Source organism: Mesoplodon bidens (assembly GCF_964165515.1).
Source record: "Mesoplodon bidens genome assembly, chromosome: X".
NCBI lineage: Eukaryota > Metazoa > Chordata > Mammalia > Artiodactyla > Ziphiidae > Mesoplodon > Mesoplodon bidens.
This window is the reverse complement of record NC_138163.1, coordinates 7958262-7984837: the sequence shown is the minus strand read 5'-3', so window position 1 is coordinate 7984837 and position 26576 is coordinate 7958262. Positions and strand designations below refer to the sequence as shown.

General features: G+C 38.7%; 1 long non-coding RNA gene across 2 annotated transcripts in view; it reads right to left on the bottom strand.

The window, feature by feature from the left end:
- The window catches only part of LOC308608749, a 433619-nt gene that overhangs the window by 74422 nt on the left and 332621 nt on the right, over window positions 1-26576 (bottom strand). For both annotated transcript variants that reach the window (XR_014014228.1, XR_014014229.1), the window contains exon 4: window positions 8742-8863. This is a non-coding gene — a long non-coding RNA (uncharacterized lncRNA). The remainder of the gene's footprint in view (window positions 1-8741; window positions 8864-26576) is intronic.

Sequence of the window (26576 nt, the reverse complement as noted above, 5' to 3'; positions counted from 1 at the left end):
AAAGAAGCAAGGGAAACAAAAAACAAATAACACACAAGGGAATCCCCATCAGGTTAACAGCTGATCTCTCAGCAGAAACTCTACAAGCCAGAAGGGAGTGGCAGGACATAACTAAAGTGATAAAGGAGAGAAACCTGCAACCAAGATTACTCTACCCAGAAAGGATCTCATTCAGATTTGATGGAGAAATTAAAACCTTTACAGACAAGCAAAAGCTGAGAGATTTCAGCACCAGCAAACCAGCTTTACAACAAATGCTAAAGGAACTTCTCTAGGCAAGAAACACAGCAGAAGGAATATACCTACAATAACGAACACAAAGCAATTAAGGAAATGGGAATAGGAACATACATATCAATAATTACCTTAAATGTAAATGGACTAAATGCTCCCACCAAAAGACACAGAGTGGCTGAATGGATACAAAAACAAGACCCATATATATGCTGTCTACAAGAGACCCACTTCAGACCTAGAGACACATACAGATTGAAAGTAAGGGGATGAAAAAAGATATTCCATGCAAATGGAAATCAAAAGAAAGCTGGAGTGGCAATTCTTATATCAGACAAAATAGACTTTAAAATAAAGACTATTAGAAGAGACAAAGAAGGACACTACATAACAATAAAGGGATCGATCCAAGAAGAAGATATAACAATTGTAAATATTTATGCACCCAACATAGGAGCACCTCAATACATAAGGCAAATACTAACAGCCATAAAAGGGGAAATTCACAGTAACACAATCATAGTAGGAGACTTTAACACCCCACTTTCACCAATGGACAGATCATCCAAAATGAAAATAAATAAGGAAACACAAGCTTTAAATGATACATTAAACAAGATGGACTTAGTTGATATTTATAGGACATTCCATCCAAAAACAACAGAATACACATTTTTCTCAAGTGCTCATGGAACATTCTCCAGGATAGATCATATCTTGGGTCACAAATCAAGCCTTGGTAAATTTAAGAAAATTGAAATTGTATCAAGTATCTTTTCCGACCACAATGCTATGAGACTAGACATCAATTACAGGAAAAGATCTGTAAAAAATACAAACACATGGGGGCTAAACAATACACTACTCAATAACGAAGTGATCACTGAAGAAATCAGAGAGGAAATTAAAAAATACCTAGAAACAAATGACAATGGAGACACGATGACCCAAAACCTATGGGACGCAGCAAAAGCAGTTCTAAGGGGGAAGTTTATAGCAATACAATCCCACCTTAAGAAACAGGAAACATCTCGAGTAAACAAACTGACCCTGCACCTAAAGCAATTAGAGAAAGAAGAACAAAAACCCCCCAAAGTTAGCAGAAGGAAAGAAATCATAAAGATCAGATCAGAAATAAATGAAAAAGAAATCAAGGAAATGATAGCAAAGATCAACCAAACTAAAAGCTGGTTCTTTGAGAAGATAAACAAAATTGACAAACCATTAGCCAGACTCATCAAGAAAAAAAGGGAGAAGACTCAAATCAATAGAATTAGAAATGAAAAAGGAGAAGTAACAACTGACACTGCAGAAATACAAAAGATCATGAGAGATTACTACAAGCAACTCTATGCCAATAAAATGGACAACCTGGAAGAAATGGACAAATTCTTAGAAATGCACAACCTGCCAAGACTGAATCAGGAAGAAATAGAAAATATGAATAGACCAATCACAAGCACTGAAATTGAAACTGTGATTAAAAATCTTCCAACAAACAAAAGCCCAGGACAAGATGGCTTCACAGGCGAATTCTATCAAACATTTAGAGAAGAGCTAACACCCATCCTTCTCAAACTCTTCCAAACAATTTCAGAGGAAGGAACACTCCCAAACTCATTCTACGAGGCCACCATCACCTTGATACCAAAACCAGGCAAGGATGTCACAAAGAAAGAAAACTACAGGCCAATATCACTGATGAACATAGATGCAAAAATTCTCAACAAAATACTAGCAAACAGAATCCAACAGCACATTAAAACGATCATACCCCATGATCAAGTGGGGTTTATTCCAGGAATGCAAGGATTCTTCAATATACGCAAATCAGTCAATGTGACACACCATATTAACAAGGTGAAGGAGAAAAACCATATGATCATCTCAATAGATGCAGAGAAAGCTTTCGACAAAATTCAACACCCATTTATGATAAAAACCCTGCAGAAAGTAGGCATAGAGGGAACTTTCCTCAACATAATAAAGGCCATATATGACAAACCCACAGCCAACATTGTCCTCAATGGTGAAAAACTGAAACCATTTCCACTAAGATCAGGAACAAGACAAGGCTGCCCACTCTCACCACTCTTATTCAACCAAGTTTTGGAAGTTCTAGCCACAGCAATCAGAGAAGAAAAGGAAATAAAAGGAATCCAAATTGGAAAAGAAGAAGTAAAGCTGTCACTGTTTGCAGATGACATGATACTATACATAGAGAATCCTAAAGATGCTACCAGAAAACTGCTAGAGCTAATCAATGAATTTGGTAAAGTAGCAGGATACAAAATTAATGCACAGAAATCTCTGGCATTCCTGTACACTAATGATGAAAAATCTGAAAATGAAATCAAGAAAACACTCCCATTTACCATTGCAACAAAAAGAATAAAATATCTAGGAATAAACCTACCTAAGGAGACAAAAGACCTGTATGCAGAAAATTATAAGACACTGATGAAAGAAATTAAAGATGATACAAATAGATGGAGAGATATACCATGCTCCTGGATTGGAAGAACCAATATTGTGAAAATGACTCTACTACCCAAAGCAATCTACAGATTCAATGCAATCCCTATCAAACTACCACTGGCATTTTTCACAGAACTAGAACAAAAAATTTCAAAATTTGTTTGGAAAAACAAAAGACCCCGAATAGCCAAAGCAATCTTGAGAACGAAAAACGGAGCTGGAGGAATCAGGCTCCCTGACTTCAGACTCTACTACAAAGCTACAGTAATCAAGACAGTGTGGTACTGGCATAAAAACAGAAAGATAGATCAATGGAACAGGATAGAAAGCCCAGAGATAAACCCACGCACATATGGTCAACTTATGTTTGATAAAGGAGCCAGGAATGTACACTGGAGAAAGGACAGCCTCTTCAATAAGTGGTGCTGGGAAAACTGGACAGGGACATGTAAAAGTATGAGATTAGATCATTCCCTAACACCATATACAAAAATAAGCTCAAAATGGATTAAAGACCTAAATGTAAGGCCAGAAACTATCAAACTCTTAGAGGAAAACATAGGCAGAAGACTCTATGACATAAATCACAGCAAGATCCTTTTGGACCCTCCTCCTAGAGAAATGGAAATAAAAACAAAGATAAACAAATGGGACCTAATGAAACTTCAAAGCTTTTGCACAGCAAAGGAAACCATAAACAAAACCAAAAGACAACCCTCAGAATGGGAGAAAATATTTGCAAATGAAGCAACTGACAAAGGATTAATCTCCAAAATTTATAAACAGCTCATGCAGCTCAATAGCAAAAAAACAAACAACCCAATCCAAAAATGGGCAGAAGACTTAAATAGGCATTTCTCCAAAGAAGATATACAGACTGCCAACAAACACATGAAAGAATGCTCAACGTCATTAATCATTAGAGAAATGCAAATCAAAACTACAATGAGATATCATCTCACACCAGTCAGAATGGCCATCATCAAGAAATCTAGAAACAATAAATGCTGGAGAGGGTGTGGAGAAAAGGGAACACTCTTGCACTGCTGGTGGGAATGTGAATTGGTACAGCCACTATGGAGAACAGTATGGAGGTTCCTTAAAAAACTAAAAATAGAACTACCATATGACCCAGCAATCCCACTACTAGGCATATACCCTGAGAAAACCGTAATTCAAAAAGAGACATGTACCAAAATGTTCATTGCAGCTCTATTCACAATAGCCCGGAGCTGGAAACAACCTAAGTGTCCATCATCGGATGAATGGATAAAGAAGATGTGGCACATATATACAATGGAATATTACTCAGCCATAAAAAGAAACGAAACTGAGCTATTTGTAATGAGGTGGATAGACCTAGAGTCTGTCATACAGAGTGAAGTTAGTCAGAAAGAGAAAGACAAATACCGTATGCTAACACATATATATGGAATTTAAAAAAAAATGTCATGAAGAACCTAGAGGTAAAACGGGAATAAAGACACAGACCTACTTGAGAATGGACTTGAGGATATGGGGAGGGGGAAGTGTAAGCTGTGACAAAGTGAAAGAGAGGCATGGACATGTATACACTACCAAACGTGAGGTAGATAGATAGTGGGAAGCAGCCGCAGAGCACAGGGAGATCAGCTCGGTGCTTTGTGACTGCCTGGAGGGGTGGGATGGGGAGGGTGGGAGGGAGGGAGATGCATGAGGGAAGGGATGTGGGAACGGATGTATATGTATGACTGATTCACTTTGTTATAAAGCAGAAACTAATAAAAATTTTTTAAAAAATGTGATTATGCCAATGAATTGCATACCTTCTGTTGGTTATAAATCATAGTAATGCTAGAAGTTTTGTTCTCAGCACAGTCTTAATTTGCAGCTTTTGACTTCCTGGATATTGGTAAGTTAGGCCCTTTCAGTGAGAATTTATGACTTACCATGTCTTTGAGAGTCAAAAGCAACAATATGCCTCAACTTTCCTCCTGCTCTGCCATTATCCTATTGGCAAATTTCTGTGGCATAGGCTAGTGTGATTCAGCCTATCATACAACCAACCTAGTCCCTTCTTACAGGGACCATTTCTACAAGTTTGTACATGGTGATCAGGGTTATATTCTTTGAGAAAAGGTGCTCTGGATCTCCGAGGGCAAGTTCAAAACCTGGAAGCTCTACCTGGAAAGATTTAGATTCCCTGTTGAAGAATCATTCCCACTAGAACACCTCTACAGGGCTCAAAAGCTTAAGAAGTACCAAACGTGCTGATGGAAGCTCATTTGTTTTAACTGTATGCTATGTTTCACAACCTGTGTCCCTCATAAAACCAGAGTTCTGGGCTTCCCTGGTGGTGCAGTGGTTGAGCGTCTGCCTGCCGATGCAGGGGACACGGGTTCGTGCCCCGGTCCGGGAAGATCCCACATGCTGTGGAGCGGCTAGACCCGTGAGCCATGGCCGCTTGGTCTGCGCCTCCGGAGCCTGTGCTCCGCAATGGGAGAGGCCACAACAGTGAGAGGCCCGTGTACCGCAAAAAAGAAAAAAAACAGTTCTGTTATGAAAACAAAAATATCTACCCCAAAGCAGTCTGAGCCCCACTCTTAATTGGTTCAAGCATGGCTCATCAGGATACAACCAATGATGAGAACGTGGCCGTTGGCTTGGTCTTTCTTTTACTTAGAAGAATGTGTGTAATAGATATACATTATCCGTTCATTTCCATTTCTATACCTCAGTTGGACAGAGCTTTAGCTGGGTTCTACAGTTATGACATGATTTCCTTCCCCTCTGTGTACATCTGTTTAAGAAAGTGCAGTCTATGACTCTGAATTTGGGTAGGTGCAAACCCTAGGAAATGTATAGTATCATATGATTCATGCCAAGATAAAGCACCAGACTAAGAAATCCAATGCTTTTCGTCAGCCACTACCTATTCCACAGTGATTGCAAACCAAGGTTCAGAATATCATTTCCTTAGCTCTTGCCGCAGTGTTAAGCGTTTTACCTTTGAAGACAAGCAGAATTTAAATGAGGCCCATAGAACTATGTGCACTATAGATATGGCTTACACACTAATCCACATTTGCAATATCACTATGAAATGGATCCACCTGTTTTACCATTCCTTATTGCCTAAGAGAAGGGAACTACTATCAGCACTGAATATTCACCTCAGAAAAAACAACCATCAGAAATGAACTAGCCATGCCCTACATCACTGTTTAGGGTTTTTTTTAAAGGTATATTTATCCCAGGGAATCCCTTATTATCCTGATGTTACTCCACATACAACTCTGTGCATCCCAAAGTCTACCTTATTTTCACATTCTTTTGCAACTACAAGGGATTCACTGTTTCCATTGAATCATTCAGATTTTGTCTCCAATGTCAGCTTGTCTCCAAATTGATCAATACATGCAAACACACCAAACAGAATCCCAGTCAGCTTTTTTGTAGAATTTGACAAGCCGATTATAAAATTATTATTGAAATGCAAAAGATCTAGAATAACCATAATGATCTGCGAAATAAAGAAGAAGTTTTGAGAACTCATATTGTCCGATTTGACAACCTACTTTAAAAACTATAGTAATCCAAATAGTGTAGCATTGGCATAAAAATAGATGTACAAATCAAAGGAACAGAAGAGAGGTTTTAGACATAGAACCACCCATATATGGTCAATTTGTTTTCAATAAAGGTGCTAAGATAATTGGAAAAGGAATTTTTAAGTAGCCAGAAAAACTGGATATCTACATGCAAATATTTATACATATAGGTGTATATAGAGATAGATACAGATATGTGTATATACATATATGCATACATAATATTAATGTATATATACCTCAAGCCATATAGAAAAATTAAATTGAATTATATCACTGATGTAAATATAAGAATTTGAACTATAAAACTTCTAGGGAAAATGTAGAATAAAAATTTTTGTGACCTTGGATAGGGAAAACATTCCTTAGAAATGATATACAAAGTAAAAATCATTTTAAAATGACACATTGGGCTTTATCCAAAATAAAAACTTTTCATTCAAGACAAACTGTCAAAAAACGAACATGCAAGCCACAGACTGGGAAAATGCCAAATGTTCACCAACTGATGGATAGATAAAACAGTTTTGTGTTCTATACAATGGAATACAATTCAGAAATGGAAAGGAATGAACTACTGATATACGTAGCCATATCGATGAATCTCAAAGCAACATAAGGGAAAGAAGCCAAACACAAATCTCTAACCACTGTATGATTTCATTTATATAAAATAGTAGAAAAGACAACACTACAGTTGCAGAAGGCAGATCTATAGTTACCAGGGCCTGGAATTGGGAAGAGGAGAATGGCTGCAAAAAGTCCAGAGGCAACTTCAGGAGATAATGCAAATATAATATATCTTTCTTATGGTTGTGGTCAAAAGACTACATACATTTGTCAAAACTCACTGAATAGTACAGTTAAAACTGGTGGATTCATTTTATGGAAATTATACCTCAATGAAACTGATTAAAATATACTTGATGAAAAAGATATATATGTGTGTTTATACATATTTGATACATAGGTTTATAAACTTCATATGTGTGTATACTTGATAGTTAATAAAGATAAGTGTCAGTTTTGTAGCCTCTTTCCTTAGGTATTGTGGGTATAATAGTTGCTAATAATTAAGCTACACAATAAATACCATCGGAACGAGTAAATCAAAGTATTATTAATTATAATACCAATTTTTAAAATTAAAAGAACATATGAATTTGCACAAGTGTATTTCTTTTTGACCAATAGAGGCACACCGCTCACCACCCCTTTGATAAGAACAATCACTAGATGGGGCCTGGGGCAAATATGTAGGAAGGTGAGTGCATAAGATATGCGTAAAGCAGACACTGGTTGGGCAGGGGATGTACAGAGAGCAAGAGAGCAGCCATCTGGAGTGGCCTGACCATACACTGCACCCCTATATACCCTGCACGACCCTTACAGTCTTGGTCCGCCCCTCTTCCTAGATATCCCTGGGGTCAGGTATGTAGGGCGCACTGCAACCAGATACCACAAATACAATACAGACACAAGCAGCTAAAGAGTATCAAGGGTAAGATACCTAGTATGCTAAAAACAGTCATTTGTCAGGATGTGGGCTAATTTTGGAGCCAAGCGCTTGCCAGGTCAATGGAAAGGGAGTCAACAGCAGCAGTGCCCTGTCCAGTTATAAGGAAGGTAAGGACACCCCTGGTTTTCACCAACCCAGAGCCACCCCTATGGGGAGGTGAAGGCCCAGCTTTAAAGAAACATTCTGGTGGCCTAGCCAGGAATCAGCGGTCACAGTACAGATCCGTCACCTCATGTTATGTTGAGTGCCATTAGGGGTGGACCCATTAGGTCTTCCCAAACAAAAGACAGTTAATCCCACTATTTGCACTTGTGTGTCCAGAAGCCAGCCTATTCCATTCCACACAGTATAGCCCAGGGCTCACGGGCAGTCAGTTGTACAGTAACGTTTACCAGCGGGGGTCCTTCTGATGTATTGGCATGTGGGACAGAAAGATGGTGAGAGTTTCTCCCCCGTAGTCAGTAGTCCCCACATAGTCACAGTAGCCGGGTCAATTTTGCATGAGTGTATTTGTTGATTGACTGATCGATTACCAGCGTGCATGAATAATTACCTTGAGAACTGTTCTAGTTGTCTGAAGGTCATGCTATATGCAGGAGTTTCATGCTTACAAAATGGACAATTATCAATTAACTCAAACTCATATTCTACATGAAATCAACTAGGGGTGAGCAGAAGCAACAGAAACAGAAGGTCAATCAATAGTTGCCAGATCTTGGAATACAGGCAAAATAAAAGAATTCAAAACCATAAAAGATCTGGGAAGTAAATACATTCAAATGTCAGGGAAGAAAAATAAGGTTAAAACCCTCTAAAGCACCCATGCATGTGCACAGCATTATTTTGCTTCACTTCAGCTACCTCTGACTAACCAATTATATTAATTATATTCACTAAGCAAAGATCTCAGCAGTGCGTACCTGTGTTATAATGAAGTGTCTGCTTATTCTTAGTCCCAAAAGAGATCTGCAGTTCACAAAGACTCTGCCATATGGAAAACTGTGAAGCCAGCTGCCACAAGGACTCCGTGGAATATGTCAGACTAAAAGATATAAGTGATAAACAAATTAATAGTTATCCTAATGCATCTGGCATGAGAAAAAGTCTATCAGTACATTTATTGTGGATGAAGGAATGTCATTGATTAATCTGCAATCTCCTGCTGTTCATCCGTCAATAGCTCCTTTTAGAAGTTGTGTCCCTCTTTGCCACATTAGGTAAACATTTCATATAAGTAGTAGTGCTTCTGTATATTCATAAAACCACTTTCTAGATGATCTAACCAGACCTACACCTTACATTTTCCTAAACTGAACTCTCCAAGCCACCAATTTCACAATATCTTCTCTTATATAATTCTTACCATATCCCTGCAACGTAGTATGAAGTATCATCTTCTTGGTCTTGACTTTGGCTCTTCTCTAGTATGTTCTATATCCCACACCCCAGTGCTGCAATTTGGGGGAGGCACAGGTAGGGTTATACTCAACCAAACTACCTATGACCAAGGCACAGAATTAGGGCAACTATCTTTGTAGCTCAGTCGGCTCCTACAGTGGGCGTGAATTACCATGGTAAGAAAACACTGTTTATGCTCCTCATAGTGTATTAGCCCAGGCTTAGAGGTAATAACTGTTTGACAGTCTAACAACTGTCTTCATCTAGTAAGCAGTGAAGTGGTTCAGCAGTATTAATTCTTTGTAAAAGAAAAGCACGGTATTACTGCCCAAAGAGGATTTGAAATTGTTCTTTCATTTGAGAAGTGGATACAGTTTTATGTAACTTATGTAGCCATCACCTTGAACAAGTACAGTGTAATCATAAAGCACATTTATTATTGTTATTTTTGTTTTCGTTGAACCCTTGTATTTATTTAGTTTGGCTATTTCTTTCTGTAGCTCTGGAAAAAAAGAAACAAAAATGCTATTGGACTCATGGATTTTTAAAATAATTTTTATGTAATACAGGTCCTCTGAGAACAAATAAAATATACAGCCCCATGTAATAATTAAAACTGCATATTTAATAGAAAGTTAAAGCTCCTCTCCTCCCCTTGAAGTCAGTGAAAGGGATATGTTCTTTTCACACCTTGTCTTTCAATTCCTCTTTCCCCTACTGGGTAATTCAGGTTTATATTCTAACTAGGGTTTGAGCAGGGGGAGGGAGGAGAGGTAATGGAGTCGGACTCTCTGTATATGACTAATACTGACCCGGGAATCTAAGTCTGCCATTCTCTGAACTTAAGGCTGCCTTTCTGGCAGGGTGATTCATGGGTTCCTAAGGCATGACACATTTCTGGACATGCTTATCTGCAGTTTCCTTGATGAGGGCTGTACCCATCAGAGTCCCACAGGGTACAGAATAAAGGTTAGCCTTCCAGAGCAAGGAGAAGATGTAGAAGGGTAGAGAGAGGATGTTGAAGAACAGATGGATGGGAGCCAGAACAAGCACCAATTAATCTCTCTTCTGGTTCCTCTCTAAAACTGCCTTCAGCCCCTAGCATCTTCTAGTATCCACAATTTCCCTCTGCTAAGGTCTGTTACTATTCTAGGTGTCCCTCTTGCTCAGAACCAAAGATACTGATAATATGGACATGACCCTTTAAGTCTACAGGAAACTCTCATCAGTTTTCACAACAAACTCAGGAAGTATAAGCAGCCCTATAAAAATGTCTTTAATTTGGTTCTCCAATGGGTAACCAACTTGTCTCATGCCATTTAGACTTCTCTGGCATGAATGAGAATTAGGCGAAACTGTAAGGGACACAAATTAAGACATCCATGTAGTCCTCTTAAACTCCTTTCCATAGACTTGAGGTGAGGGGCAAACACTCCTCACCTCTACTTCTGCTTGAATGTCAAGAAGACCATGGATAACCTTAGATTCATACTTCCAAAGCTTAGTATCCTCAGCTGAAAGAGACCATATATTTAGTTTTTCCTGGAAGAAAAATGTTGATATATACTCTAATTGTCCCAGTTTGGGATATGCACTTGTCACTGAACAGTAACCAGGAATAGAAGTACTAGTTTTGGTCCAACCTGGGTGATGCTCTCCTCTGTGGTTGGAGTTGAGGATCCATATGACTGAAGGCCCTACAAGTACCAGATTCCCAAAGGAACCAGATGCAGGATGATGGTAAAATCTGCTTATTAGACAAAATTGTAGCTATTATTTTTTCTATAGTATGAACCCAGAATCTTAAAAATGAGCTTTAGAAAATTCCAACGTCAATAAAAATTCTAAACAGAATCCTGAACAGATGACATGTAATACGTAGTGCTACTTGATGTGGGAGGACTCAAGGGTATGCATAACTGAAATGCATGGTCAAGGACAAGTTTAAGGCAGATCAAAAACTACAGGAGATGATTTACTGAAGGTCCTGGAAAAGGCATTGCTTTAACACCTTAATCACAAAACTCCTGTGGTTCTCAAAACTGCACTTTATAACAGACTTTGACACTTGCAAATTTGACTTGTAAGACTGCAACCCCCTGTTCGCTTTTTTTTTCTTTTACATCTTTATTGGAGTATAATTGCTTTACAATGGTGTGTTAGTTTCTGCTTTATAACAAAGTGAATCAGTTATACATATACATATGTTCACATATCTCTTCCCTCTTGCATCCCCCTCCCTCCCACCCTCCCTATCCCACCCCTCTAGGTGGTCACAAAGCACTGAGCTGATCTCCCTGTGCTATGCGGCTGCTTCCCACTAGCTATCTATTTTATGTTTGGTAGTGTATATATGTCCATGCCACTCTCTCACCTTGTCACAGCTTACCCTTCACCCTCCCCATATCATCAAGTCCATTCTCTAGTAGGTCTGTGTCTTTATTCCCATCTTACCCCTAGGTTCCTCATGACATTTTTTTCTTAAATTCCATATATATGTGTTAGCATATGGCATTTGTCTTTCTCTTTCTGACTTACTTCACTCTGTATGACAGACTCTAGGTCCATCCACCTCATTACAAATAGCTCAATTTCATTTCTTTTTATGGCTGAGTAATATTCCATTGTATATATGTGCCACATCTTCTTTATCCATTCATCTGATGATGGACACTTAGGTTATTTCCATCTCCTGGCTATTGTAAATAGAGCTGCAATGAACATTTTGGTACTTGAGCAGTATGTTTCAAAGTTTAGTCCTCCTAACCATCACTTGAGGGACAGGTTACAAAAATCTCTGGCATTCCTCACAGAAATTTTGACATAGTAAACGTAAGATGAAACCCAGGAGTCAGAATGTTAAACAAGCATGAGGTGATTTTAAAAGATGGCCCATAAACTGATAAAAATAAAAACAAAAACATCAAAAATACTTTAAAATTATTTGCCCTTGAATCAAAAGACACACTTCTAGCTTTGCAACTTATTTCTACTGCACTTCCCTTACTTTTCTATCTGTATAACCCAGTTTAGAAATCTCCTTATTTGCAATCTTCATCAAAAGCCATCTAGCATCTTCTAGAACACCAGTGATGGGAAAACTTACTACGTTTAAAAGTCGCTTATTGCAGAGCTCATTTATGCAATCTTGAGTCTACTGTGCTTTTTAGCATTTTCTTTCCTAGTTTCCATGTAAGATATAGAACTGGGTTTGTGAGGAGATGCATATTTGGCCAAGATTATTCTGTTCTAGGTAAGACTGCCACGCTGATACAGAGTGTACCCAAGTATACTCTGGGGTCTAACTTCATTTATTTGCATGTGGCTATCCAGTTGTATAAATATTTCATTGTTTCAACCATTTATTGAAAAGCTGATTCTTTCCCCATTTGAATGGCCCTGACATAATTATCTAAATCCAATTGACCATATATGTATCAGTTTATTTCTCAACTCTAAATTCTTTTCCATTAACTGATATTTTTAATCTTAAGCTAGTAGCATACTGTCTTGAAAACTGTAGCTTTGTACTGAATTTTCCAACAGGAAAGTGTGAGTAATTTGACTATGTTCTTTTTCAGGATTGCTTTGGTTATTCTAGGCTTGTGAGTACCCACAAAAAAGGCAGCAGGGATATTAACTGGGGTTGCATTGAATCTGTAGATCAGTTTGGGGGGGATTTCCGTATTAACAACACTGCCTCCTGATCCATGAACATGGGATGACTTTCATTTATTCAGGTATACTTTAATTTATTTCAACAATATTTTGTGATTTTTAGAGTACAGGTTTGCAGCTTCTTTTGTTTAACTTATTCCTAAGCATTTTATTAACTTTGATACTTTTATAAATTGGACTAACTTATTAATTTTACTTTTGAATTGTTCATTGCTAGTGTATAGAAATACCATTGCTTTTTGTACACTGATTTGTATCCTGCAATGTTCCTGAACTTGTTTATTAGTTCTAATATCTTTGTGTGGATTCTGAGTATTTTCTACATGCAAAGTCATGTCATACTCAGATAGTTTAACTTCATTCTTTTTGTGATAAAATAAAAACATATTTAGACTTTGTCCCAGTTCCTGGCACAGTACTCTGAAAACCTTTGGAATCTCTGGAGTAATAAGAGTGTCTTTTATATGCTAATGAGATGACTAGTAGCTGAGGGATCTTAAATAGCTTCAGATGGGGGCTGGTTGCCAGAAAAATCAAGTCACGATTAGAGGGTTGGTATTTTCAGCCCCCTCCCTGACCTCAAAGGAGTGTAGAGGGACTGGAGATTGAGTCAATTACCAATGGCCAGTGACAATCAATTATATATATGTAATGAAACTTCTAACAACCCCTAAATGATGGGGTTCTGGAGCTTCTGAGTTGGTAAACACTACAAGATGCTGACAGCGTGGCACACCCAGAGTGTGCCCCTTTTCCCATAATTTGCCTGATGCATCTTTTCCATCTGACTGAGTTGTATCCTTCATAATAAACGGTAATAGTAAGTAAAGCATTTTCCTAAGTTCTGTAAGTTGTTCTAATAAATTATCAAACCCAAGGAGAGGGTCATGGGAACCCCTGATTTACAGCTGGCCAGTCAGAAGTGCAAGTAGTAACCTGGGACTTGAGACAGGAGTCTGAAGTGGGGGCAGCCTTGTGGGACTGAGCTCTTAACCTATCGGGTCTGTGCTAGCTCCAGTGATTTTGTGTCAGAATTAAATTGAATTATAGAACACCCAGTTGGTGTCTGGAGAATTAGACAACTGTTTGGTGTGGGAAAAAACTCATACATTTGGTGTCAGAAGTGTCATGGGTAAAAACAGCTCAGACTTTCCCATCTGGATGACTTTTATCACTTTTAATTGACTGAATACCCTGACTAGAATTACCATTACAATGTTGAATAGGAGTTGTGAGAACATACATCCTTGTCTTGTTCCTAATATCAGGGGGTGTCCAGGGCCGTATTATCTGCTGTTCCTTCTTCTTGAACCACTTTTCTCCTCCAGGTCTTTGTAGCGCCAGCTCCTTCATACCTTTCAGATATCAGCTCAAATATTCCTATTCAGAGAGGACCCATCCATTTCTAAAACAGCTTCCTGTCTCTGTCCAAACTCCAGTCACTGTCTATTCCATTCTCTTTTATAAGTTTCCTTGTATTTATTTATATTTGAAAGTATTGTACTTAATTTGTCCAATCACCTTTCCACATTCCATTGCTAGAACCTTAGATCAATGAGAGCTGATCCCTTCTCTAACTTGTTCAATGTCCCTCATGCTTATAACACTATCTGACACATGGTAGGCATTAAATAAATATTTGTTGAATAAATGAACAGATAAGTAAATAAATTAATTAATCAGTCAATATATTAATATGTACTTGAAGCAGAGCTTCTCAACCAGAATGACACAGAATACCAAATGGTCTTAAAAGGGTGTACCTGATATACTGATGCTTTCAGCAATATCTCTCCCCATCCTAGAAGACAGCCTCATCCATTTTTCTAGGTCAATTGTACAAATAATACCTATGTATGCCATGATGTTTAAAAAAAGTTTGGGAAAATTGGTAGAGATGACTTATCTTATTATTATTCCTTTATTTATTTTTTTCTTGCTTTAAAAAATAGATGCATTCATCTACCCAAGTGGAAACAATGGAGAGGCTGACTACTGACTGTAGGAAAGCAGTCCAAATAGTCATTACAAGGCAAGATTTACCTTCACGGCAACCAATGTTCCATGCCTATAAAGAGAAGAAAGTATGTGTGGGTAGGTATTGGGGGGGCAGGGTATGGCTGTATGTACACTCAATGAGCTGCTGTTTCAAAACACCTTTGCCTAAAAGATGTGGAATGATCATAAATCCTGGAGTGAGTAGCCCAGTGGTCTGCAAATGACACTTCCTATTTGTTAAACTAAAGCCAAGACAGAAAGCCCCATCGGTTGCCCTGAATATACTGAAAAGAGCATATTATTTTCAGTAAATCATTGTTTCTACAAATCTTGAGTGTCAGTACCAAAGGAATTGTTTTTTCCTTACTGATATGCAGCCACTCAAAGAAGTAACCACCTTCCAGACAGATGGCTCTGCTTTAGCCAAGCCATCCAGGATGGGGAGCTGGTATACAGGATAAGGGGTCACACTGGAAATAGTGCCTCAAAGGGAGAGTATGGGAGGGAGGAAGGGAGGGAAGGAGAGGAAGAGGGAGAGAAGGAGAAAAAAGAAAAGAAAAGAAAGGAGAAAAGAATAAAGAAAGAAAAGAGTGAGTTTATCTTTATGAAGATAATATTATATATATAGTGTGTGTGTATATATATATATATTCTATTTCTGAATGTAGAACTGGAAGAAATTTCCAGAAATTCATTACCTGTTATAATAATCTTTTGACCATAATTGAATTACATGTAGTCAACCACAAAGTCTGTGTGTGTCTAAAGAGCCACAACATTGGATTAAGACCTTGCCCTATTTCCCCAGGGGCAGCTTCCAAAGTGAGATTCAAAGCCTAGCCTAGGGAAGACCTTCAAGATGGTGGAGGAGTAAGTCCTGGAGATCACCTTTTTCCCCACAAATACATCAGAAATACATCTACATGTGGAACAACTCCTACAGAACACCTACTGAATGCTGTCAGGAGACCTCAGATTTCCCAAAAGGCAAGTAACTCCCCACGTACCTGGATAGGGAAAAAGAAAAAAGAAAGAACAGACACAAAAGAATAGGGATGGGACCTGCCTCTCTGGGAGGGAGCTGTGAAGGAGGAAAAGTTTCCACACACTAGGAAGCCCCTTCACTGGTGGAAACAGGGGGTGGGTGGGGGGTAAGCTTCAGAGCCACAGAGGAGAGCACAGCAATAGGGGTACAGAGGGCAAAGCGGAGAGATTCCCGCATGGAGGATTGGTGCTGGCAGGCACTCAACAGCATAAGAGGCTTGTCTGCTCACCCACAGGGGTGGGCAGGGGCTGGGAGCTGAGGCTTGGGCTTCGGAGGTCAGATCCCAGGGAGAGGACTGGGGTTGGTTGCATGAACACAGCCTGAGGGGGCTAGTGCACCACAGCTAGCCTGGAGGGAGTCTGGGAAAAAGTCTGGAGCTGCCTAAGAGGCAAGACACCATTGTTTCATGGTGCACGAGGAGAGGGGATTCAGAGCACCGCCTAAACAAGCTCCAGAAATTGGCGTGAGCCGAGGCTATCAGCGCAGACACAAGAGACAAGCATGAGATGCTAAGGCTGCTGCTGCAGCCAACAGGTTCCCTGTGTAAAAGCACAGGTCACTATCCACACCTCCCCTCCCAGGAGCCTGTGAAGCCCACCACTGTCAGGGTCCTGTGATCCAGGGACCCCTTCCCCAGGAGAACACATGGTGCACCTCATGCTACTGCAATGTCATGCCAGCTTCTGCCACCTCTGCCGCCGCACACTCACCCCGCATTCCGTACCCCTCCCTCCCCCTGGTCAGAGTGAGCCAGAGGCCCCTAATCAGCTGCTACTTTAACCCCATCCTGTCTGAGCAAAGAACAGATGCCCTCAGGTGACCTACAGACAGAGGCGGGGCCAAATCCAAAGTTGAACCACAGGAGCTGTGCAAACAAAGAAGAGAAAGGGACATTTCTCTCAGCAGCCTCAGGAGCAGCAGATTAAATCTCCACAATCAACTTGATGTGCCGGCATCTCTGGAAAACCTGAGTAGACAACAAATCATCCCAAAACTGAGGCTTTGGACTTTGGGAGCAACAACTGGAGACTTCAGGTTTGCTCTCTGCATCTAATTTGTTTCTGGTCTTATGTTTATCTTAGTTTAGTATGTAGAGTTTATTCTCATTGGTAGATTTGTTTAGTGTTTTGGTTGCTCTCTTCCTTTTTTTTACATATAGATATATATACATTTTTCCTTTGTCTCTTTTTGTGAGTGTGTATGTGTATGCTTCTTTGTGGATTTTGTCTGTATAGCATAGCTTTTACAATTTGTCCTAGGGTTCTGTCTGTCCTTTATTTATTTATTTTCTTTTTTAGTATAGTTTTTAGAGCTTGTTAACACTGGTCAATTTGTTTTCTGGTTTGCTTGCTCTCTTCTTTCTTTCTTTCTTTTTCTATTAGTTTTTAATTTTTTATTTATAATAATTTTTTATTTTAATAGGTTTATTTTTTTCTTTCTTTTTTTCCCCCTTTTCTTCTGAGCCATGTGGCTGACAGGGTCTTCGTGCTGTGGCCAGGTGTCAGGCCTCTGCCTCTGAGGTGGGAGAGCTGAGTTCAGGACATTGGTGCACCAGAGACCTCCTGGCTCCACATAATATCAAATGGCGAAAGCTTTCCCAGAGATATCCATCTCAACACAAAGACCCAGCTCCACTCAACAACCAGCAACCTACAGTGCTGGACACCCTAAGCCAAACAACTAGCAATACAGCAACACAACACCACCCATTAGCAGAGAGGCTGCCTAAAATCATAATAATGTCACAGACACCCCAACATAAACCACTGGATGTGGTCCTGCCCACCAGAAAGACAATATCCAGCCTAATCCAACAGAACACAGGCAGCAATCACCTCCACCAGGAAGCCTACACAACCCACTGAACCAACCTTACCCACTGGGGGAAGACACCAAAAACAACAGGAACTATGAACCTGCAGTTTGTGAAAAGGAGACCCCAAACACAGTAAGTTAAGCAAAATGAGAAGACAGAGAAACACACAGTAGATGAAGGAGCAAGGTAAAACCCCACCAGACCAAACAAATGGAGAGGAAATAGGCAGTCTACTTGAAATAGAATTCAGAGTAATGATACTAAAGATGATCCAAAATCTTGGAAGTAGAATGAAGAAAATACAAGAAACATTTAACAAGGACCTAGAAGAACTATAGAGGAAACAAACAATGATGAAAAGCACAATAAATGAAATTAAAAATTCTCTAGAAGGGATCAATAGCAGAATAACTGAGGCAGAAAAACAGATAAATGACCTGGAAGATAAAATAGTGGAAATAACTACTGCAGATCAGAATAAAGAAAAAAATGGAAAGAATTGAGGACAGTCTCAGAGAACTCTGGGACAACATTAAATGCACCAACATTCGAATTATAGGGGTCCCAGAAGAAGAAGAGAAAAAGAAAGGGACTGAGGAAATATTTGAAGAGATTATAGTTGAAAACTTCCCTAATATGGGAAAGGAAATAGTTAATCAAGTCCAGGAAGCACAGAGTCCCATACAGGTTAAATCCAAGGAGAAACACGCCAAGACATATATTAGTCAAACTATCAAAAATTAAATACAAAGAAAAAATATTAAAAGCAGCAAGGGAAAAACAACAAATAACATAGAAGGGAATCCCCATAAGGTTAACAGCTGATCTCTGAGCAGAAATTCTGCAAACCAGAAGGGAGTGGCAGGACATGTTTAAAGTCAGGAAGGAGAAAAACCTATAACCAAGATTACTCTACCCAACAAGGATCTCATTCAGATTTGATGGAGAAATTAAAACCTTTACAGACAAGCAAAAGCTGAGAGAGTTCAGCACCACCAAACCAGCTTTACAACAAACGCTAAAGGAACTTCTCTAGGCAGGAAACACAAGAGAAGGGAAAGACCTATAATAACAAACCCAAAACAATTAAGAAAATGGTAATAGGAACATACATATTGATAATTACCTTTAATGTAAATGGATTAAATGCTCCTATCAAAAGACATAGACACAGACTGGCTGAATGGATACAAAAACAAGACCCGTATATATGCTGGCCACAAGAGACCCACTTGAGACCTAGGGACACATGCAGACTGAAAGTGAGGGGATGTAAAAAGATATTCCATGCAAATGAAAATCAGAAGAAAGCTGGAGTAGCAATTCTCATATTAGACAAAATAGACTTTAAAATAGACTATTACAAGAGACAAAGAAGGACACTACATAATGATCAAGGGATCAACCCAAGGAGAAGATATAACAATTGTAAATATCTATGCACCCAACATAGGAGCACCTCAATACATAAGGCAAATACTAACAGCCATAAAAGGGGAAATTGACAGTAACACAATCATAGTAGGGGACTTTAACATGCCACTTTCACCAATGGACAGATCATCCAAAATGAAAATAAATAAGGAAACACAAGCTTTAAATGATACATTAAACAAGATGGACTTAATTGATATTTATAGGACATTCCATCCAAAAACAACAGAATACACATTTTTCTCAAGTGCTCATGGAACATTCTCCAGGATAGATCATATATTGGGTCACAAATCAAGCCTTAGTAAATTTAAGAAAATTGAAATCATATCAAGTATCTTTTCTGACCACAACAGTATGAGATTAGATATCAGTTGAAGGAAAAAATCTACATTTTAAATGTCCCTTTTCCCCAGGGTTCTGTAGTTTCTCCAACATTGTAATTACTGCACTATAGTGAAAGTATCTGTTTACATATCTGTTTGTCCAACTAAACTGATAGCTCTCTTAAAGTGGAGGTTTTGTGTTTGTTCTCTTTGTCTCTGCATGAGAAGTAGCCCACTGTTTTCTTCCTAGTACACTGATACTCAATATTTATTGATCTTTTACTAATGTTAGGTTGGTATATAATCTGACTCTGGACTCTCTCATAATTACTGTGGAAACTTAGATCATATTCTCATGACCATGTGAACAATTGGCCTTGGCAGATGGTAAAAACAGCCTGGAAATAGCATGTGCACCTTATTCTCAGTGGTATATCCAGCAAAGCTAAAACCATGGGGAACTAATAAGCTGACCTTTGGACAGAGGCCAAGATCGGGGTGGGAGTGGGGGATTTTTGGACAAGCAAAAGAGAAACGTGTAAATGACGCTATTGGGACCTTTGGGTTGGAGCAAGGGATGGAGGCAGCAGATGAAAGAATGAGAGGTAATTTAGTACCCCTGGCAAGGGCCAAGGAAAAAGTTTTTAAATCCAGGAAGGAACAGCTGGGGTAACATTGACATGAGCACATGCAGAACAGCATCAAAGAAAGTAGATGGGCATTTAAACTTTGCCATTTTTGGTACTAGTTACTAAGACTTCTCCTGGGCATTTGTTCTCTTAATAGACCTAGAATTTCTCTCTGCCTAGCTATCTTTCTCTCGCTTTCTTTGTCCCCCACCCTATCCCTCTGATCTCAGCTACTTTGGGACTCTAGCCAATGCATTACTCTTTCTCAGCAAGAACTCTCTTTTTTCTTTGTTTAATGTGATAACAGTGCCTTTGTGTTAGTAGATCTCAACATGATATGTATCACATAACATTAGTAGTGGTTACCACTCACTGGGCTCAGTGGGTGAGGGGAACTGACCCACTGGATGGGGCAGAAAATGGAATAAAACAACAGGGGAGAGGGATAAGAAAAAAATCAGGAGACTAGGGAACTAGATAGGCTGATTCAGGGGGCAGCAATTTTATACCAGAACCCTGCCTTCCTATGGCAAATGGCTTGGTGATGTGAACATGATAGGTTTGATTATGCCCTTAGAGCATTTATTACAAGATTTTTTGCATAGGACCTTGCAAACTTCAAAGCAGATTTTAGAGATATTTTCCTATATTTCCTTTGGCTCCTCATCCATGACTTCAGTCCCCATGACCCTAGTCCAACTTTCTCTATTGCCTTTTCTTTGGAGAAGTAGGCCTGTTGAAAGACATCCTCATGTGTTCCTTCTGGTCCACAAATATTCAGGATGATTACTTCCCATTTCCTTAATCTTGACAAAGAGGTAATTATATGTACAGGAAATCACAAAATTGCCATGCCCAGGTAGACGAAAAATGTAGCTTCTCCATATATACCTTCTCTGACTTTCCTAATGAGCACCCCTCTAACACACACACACACACACACACACACACACACATCTCCCTATAAGTAGCATGGATATATCACTTTAAGTAACAAGTATCTACTCGAATGGCTTAGACCCGTTTTCAGAGTTCATTCCTCCACCCCATTCCTCTCCAAGATGAATTTTAGATATATGGGGAAGGCAAGCTTACCTGACTTGGGAACTGCAAAGAAGAGGTAAGCCTCATAGGTAAGACCTTCCATTGTCCAGAAGCTTCTCTGTTTACCCTTAAGCATATTTCTCATTTCCCTGAACATGTAGTATCTTGATGTCCCCCAGTTCTAAAATCTGTGGCTCGTGACCTCACATCCTGGCATTTTGGTTCTCAGTGACCATTTCTAAATTAGTAACTGGTCTGCATTTCTGTTCGCACAGGTGACTCAGACTCTTGAGTTAGGGTTGGCACTTTGACCCAGTTGATTTGCTCTGTAGCACTCAGCTTTAAGGCCACGTCACCCCTACCTTTGTGGCCTTTTCTTGCAAATACTCTAAGAAGTATCCTTCCTTACCTCTTTGATACTCTATAGGGAAACTGTGAAGTTTTACATGCTTTCAGCATCACGTGGGTACTGCAAATCCTGACCATATTGTATCACAGCTTTTTTTCTGTCACATCTTCCCTCCAGACTCTAGTGATGCCAGTCTGCAATGTATTCTCAGAAAAGAACATGGGGCTAATCTTATCTGAATTTGGTATTCCTTTAAAATGATCTATATATTTCTGAATCACATCCTTTCCATCCCCAACTGTGGCACTGAAGATGTGGGGCAAAGACCTGATTTCTAATCTTTGTTCAAACTCTATCTTCTCCTTTTCTCCCACAATTCTTCAGGACTAGGAGGAAATAAGCTTCTTTCTTAACAAACACTAGCTTTCAAACTGATTGGTTTCCTATTTTGATTATTAGAATCTGAATATCCAAACTTTCTTCCTCTTTCTATTTTTGCAACAATTCTAACCTCCTTCCCCAAACTTAAGTACAAATGTGTCTCAGGAATGACTAGGAAGAAGTTTCTATACATTGACATACTTAAAAAATATGATATCTATACTATGTGTGAGTAGCTAACTATTGTAGATGTTCTGACTGAAGACAAAGAGAACATGCTGGAATAAGCATGTATACTGGCTCATGAGAACTGACTGTGCACATCTCTTTCCAACTGTGTTAAGCCAAGTTGGTAATTTGACATCAGCCATATTTGTAGTATTTACACCGTGGAAATAAGCAAATGCTATGGATCGGGGGGTTTGCTTCATTTTGCTTTTTTAAGAGAGCATTATTCAACATTTACCAGCATACCACTGTATTGGATATATTGCAAAGCCAAGTTTATATCCAGAGGATAGCTATTACCTATACGTGGGATAGCTATCAATCAGAATGGCTCTTAGGCAGCCTAGAGAGTCCCAGATGTACCCTCTCCATCTTCCTAAAGCCAAAGAATACTACATGCAAGCCCCCACTGCCAATTCCAGTTTGACAAAGGTAATGGCAAAGTCCACAGGTACACCAGGCTCCTGGCATAACAATATAGCAGTATTAGTAGTACTACCCAGAAATGCATAGTTTCTCCAAATTTGCCCCAATATAGGTATCAAGGGACATATGTCTTCACCAGTCCTCCTAACAAATTCTGTTTCTATCATTTAAAACAGATAGCCAGATTCAGGAGTACTCAAGTTTGACATCGAAAAACAATGGCTACAATGTATTTTTCCCAGCCATAGTTTACATAACATTTTAAGGTCACTCCTGGTATATGGCTAACAGCCAACAGTTTTAAAAGAGTTTTTAAAGCATTGTGGGGTTTTTGTAGAATAAATTAAAAGTCCCAAATTTATACTTCATTTTTAATCTTATGTTTTTCCTCTGTTAAAAACTAAAACATCTTATGGGTCATAGCCATGGGAATGATATGATATTAACAGCAGATTCCTGCTAAGTTTTCTGATTTTACTAGAATGGGTACTTAAGAAAGGTCAATAACAACAACAGGAAACAACATTGATCCAGGACCAAAATTAAAGACAGGATCACCTCAGAAGAAGATAAACATTTTAGAGTCTATTGTGTCTCCTTTGTTTGACCAATAAAGGAAAGGAAAGACTTACTCTGGAACACTGTTTTTATTTTATCTTGGTTTTGGAATCTAAATTATTTCCACTGTATTTATTTTTGGACATAAAATATGAAATTGGAAAACCAGTTAGTTAGAATAACAAGAAAGAAAAAGCAAGCAAGCAAAAATTACTTGAAAACGTATTGTTCAAATTCTCATCATCCATGCAGATAGGGGAAGATAGTATAGACCCAGCAGCAGTGATGTGATAAAGGAGACTTATGGTATGGTTTCAGAGGGATGTATTTGAACTCTGGCAGAAAGCTGGCATCCTACATAGCCCCACGATTTCATGTGTATGTGTGTTTGCATGTATGCATGTTTTCAACTTTTCATAGAAAAATACATATTTCCCAAAATATACAAATATGAGCTATTCATAGTAGATCATAAAGGATCAAAAGTCCAAGTGCTGAATTCTGGTTTTAGCCACTTAATGTAGCTGGAAATCTGTCAGCCACTTCAGCAAGGGATTGAGTTGATTTGTCCAAACTCTAGTCCTTGTTCTCCATTGGCATCCATTTAGGACAGGGTTTCTCAACCTCATCACTGTTGACATTTCAGGTTGCATAATTCTTTGTTGTGTGAGGCTGTCCTGTGCATTGTAGGATGTCTAGCAACATTCTCGGCCCCCACCCACTAGAAGCCATTATCATGCCCCCTTCCAGTTGTCACAACCAAAAATGTCTTTAGACACTGCCACGTGTCCCTTGTGGGCAAGATCTGCCCCAGCTGAGAATCACTGACTTATAGTGAAAAAGAAAAGAAACTCTTATGTCACATCATGCAGAAAAAATAATTCCAAGTGGATTAAATAACTCAAATGTCTAAAAGAAGAATCATAACTACTAGAAGAAAAGATAGTATATTTTCATAATACTGTTTAAAATACAGTATGTTTGGGAGTTAACTAATTGAAGATGATGTTCCTAAGCAGGACGCGACATGCAAAAGCTCTAACTAAGGCATTGGACTGTATGCAAATTTAAAACTTCTGTTGGGGAAAAGATGCTATAAGTAAAGCTAAATTATAAATCACAAGGTAGGTGAAAGTATTTGGAACATACTGTATATTCTCAAATATTAGACGAGGCTTATTCTGTTCACAGAAAAAATTACTGCCAAGAAAAGTAGAATCCACATATGGGAGGCCTAATACAGGTTCCTGCTATTGGGGTGTTTCTCAATTCTTAATTTTAAAAAGCAAAATACCATTTTGAGAACATACCAGATTGCTCCTTATTCAGCATTAATTTTAAATTATAGAGATCACCTGATATGATTTTCCAAAAGTAAAAAGGAGAAAAATAACAAAAATATATTAATTATTGTGACTTAACTATCATAATTGTTAGATAGTTATGTTTTTTAAAAAACTTAAAAATTATACTACAAAGTAAATATGTGCTCTTGCTCCTTCTCTTCCTCTCCTTTTTCCCTTTCCCTTATTTATTTATTCTTTCATTTTAAATTTGAAGTATAATTGACATGCAATATTATATTAGTTTTAGGTGTACAATATAGTGATTTAAAATTTATCTGATCAACACAATAAATATAGTTACCATCTGTCACCATTTAAAGTTATCACAGAATTATTGACTATATACTCTTTTCTGTATATTACATTCCCGTGATTATTTATTTTATAACTGGAAATTTGTGCCTCTTAATCCCCTTCACCTATTTCACCCACCTTTCCTACCCATCTCCCCTCTGGCAATCACCAGTGTGTTTTCTGTACCTATGAGTCTATTTCTGTTTGGTTATGTTTGTTTATTTGTTTTGATTTTTAGATTCCACATAAGTGAAATCATACAGTATTTGTCTTTTTCTGTCTGACATTTCATTTAGCATAAGACCCTCTAGGTCCGTCCGTGTTGTTGCAAATGGCAAGATTTCATTCTTTTTCAGAGCTAATTTATATTTCACTGAATATAGGTACCATGTTTTCCTTATCTATTCATCTATTGATGAGCACTTATGTTGCTTCTATTTCTTGGCTATGGTAAATAATGCTTCCATGAAGGTAGGGGTTCATGTATCTTTCTGAATAGTGTTTTCATTTTCCTTGGATATATACCCAGGAGTGGAATTTCTGGATCATATGGTAGTTCTATTTTTAATTTTTTGAGGACCCTCCATACTGTTTTCCATAGTGACTGCACCAATATGCATTCCCACCAACAGTGTACAAGGGTCCCCTTTTCTCCACATCCTTGCCAACACTTGTTATTTATAGATTCTAAAATGGCACTTGCCAGCACCAGTGTCCTCATGGTAGACCGAGCTTCCAAAAATGGGTGCCGCCAGTGTCTGTGTTCCCAGGGGAAGTCACAGTTGCCTCCTACTTCTTTGGTCTGTCTTCTCCCTATGTCTCTTCACATGCTCTTTCCTCTTTGTGTAGCACTGTGTCCAAATGTCCCGTTTTCATAAGGACATCAATCGTATTGGTTTAGGACCCACCCTAACAACCTCAGTTTAACTTGATTACCTCGGTAAAGACCCTATCTCCAAATAGGGTCACACTTTGAGCTACTGGGTGTTAAGACCACAACATATGAATTGGGGGGGGCACACAATTCAACTATAAGAGTACCCACCAATTTTCCCTTTCATTTGTTATAATAAAGTACATATCCTTCCTGCTAACTAAGAGTGATAATTTTATGATGTTCTTGACACAAGCTATCCTGACTTTTTAGTAGGCTCCTCCATTTATCATGTCCTCTCTTTCCTGTATTTTTAACTATTCTTTCCCAACTGGATTATTTCCATTTTCATTTAAACAGATTCAATCTCCAGTAGCCAGAAAGATGAGAAAGAAGGCCCTATATATTTTTTTAATTATCTTAGGAACTAAATTACTTTTTTTACTCCTTTGCCACCATTCAGGTCCAAGCTACTGTCAGTCTCTCACCTGCACCATTGACATACCCTCCTAACTGATCTTTGATCCACACTGCCCTGTCCCTCCTAAAATCAATTGTCCATGGGGCATCTAGAGTGGTTTTTCCAAAACATAATTTTGACCATATCTCTCCCCTGCTTAAAGCCATAAAACGTCTTCCCATTGCCTTTACAATGCAATTCCAACTCCTTAACATGGCTTATAAAGTCCCCCTGCCCCCCTGCCACGATGATCTAGCTCTTGCAAACCCCTTCAGTTTCATTTCTCACCACTTCATTCCCTTTCTACATGCCAGGCAAATTAAACTCTTTCAGCTGCTTGACTGTACCCATTTTTCTATCTCCTCTTAAGGTCCTTGAACATGCTGTTCTGTCTGTTTGGAATAGAAATAGAATATAAATCCTCCACTTTTCACCTAATGCCTATTCATCTCTTGGATCTCGATTTCACCA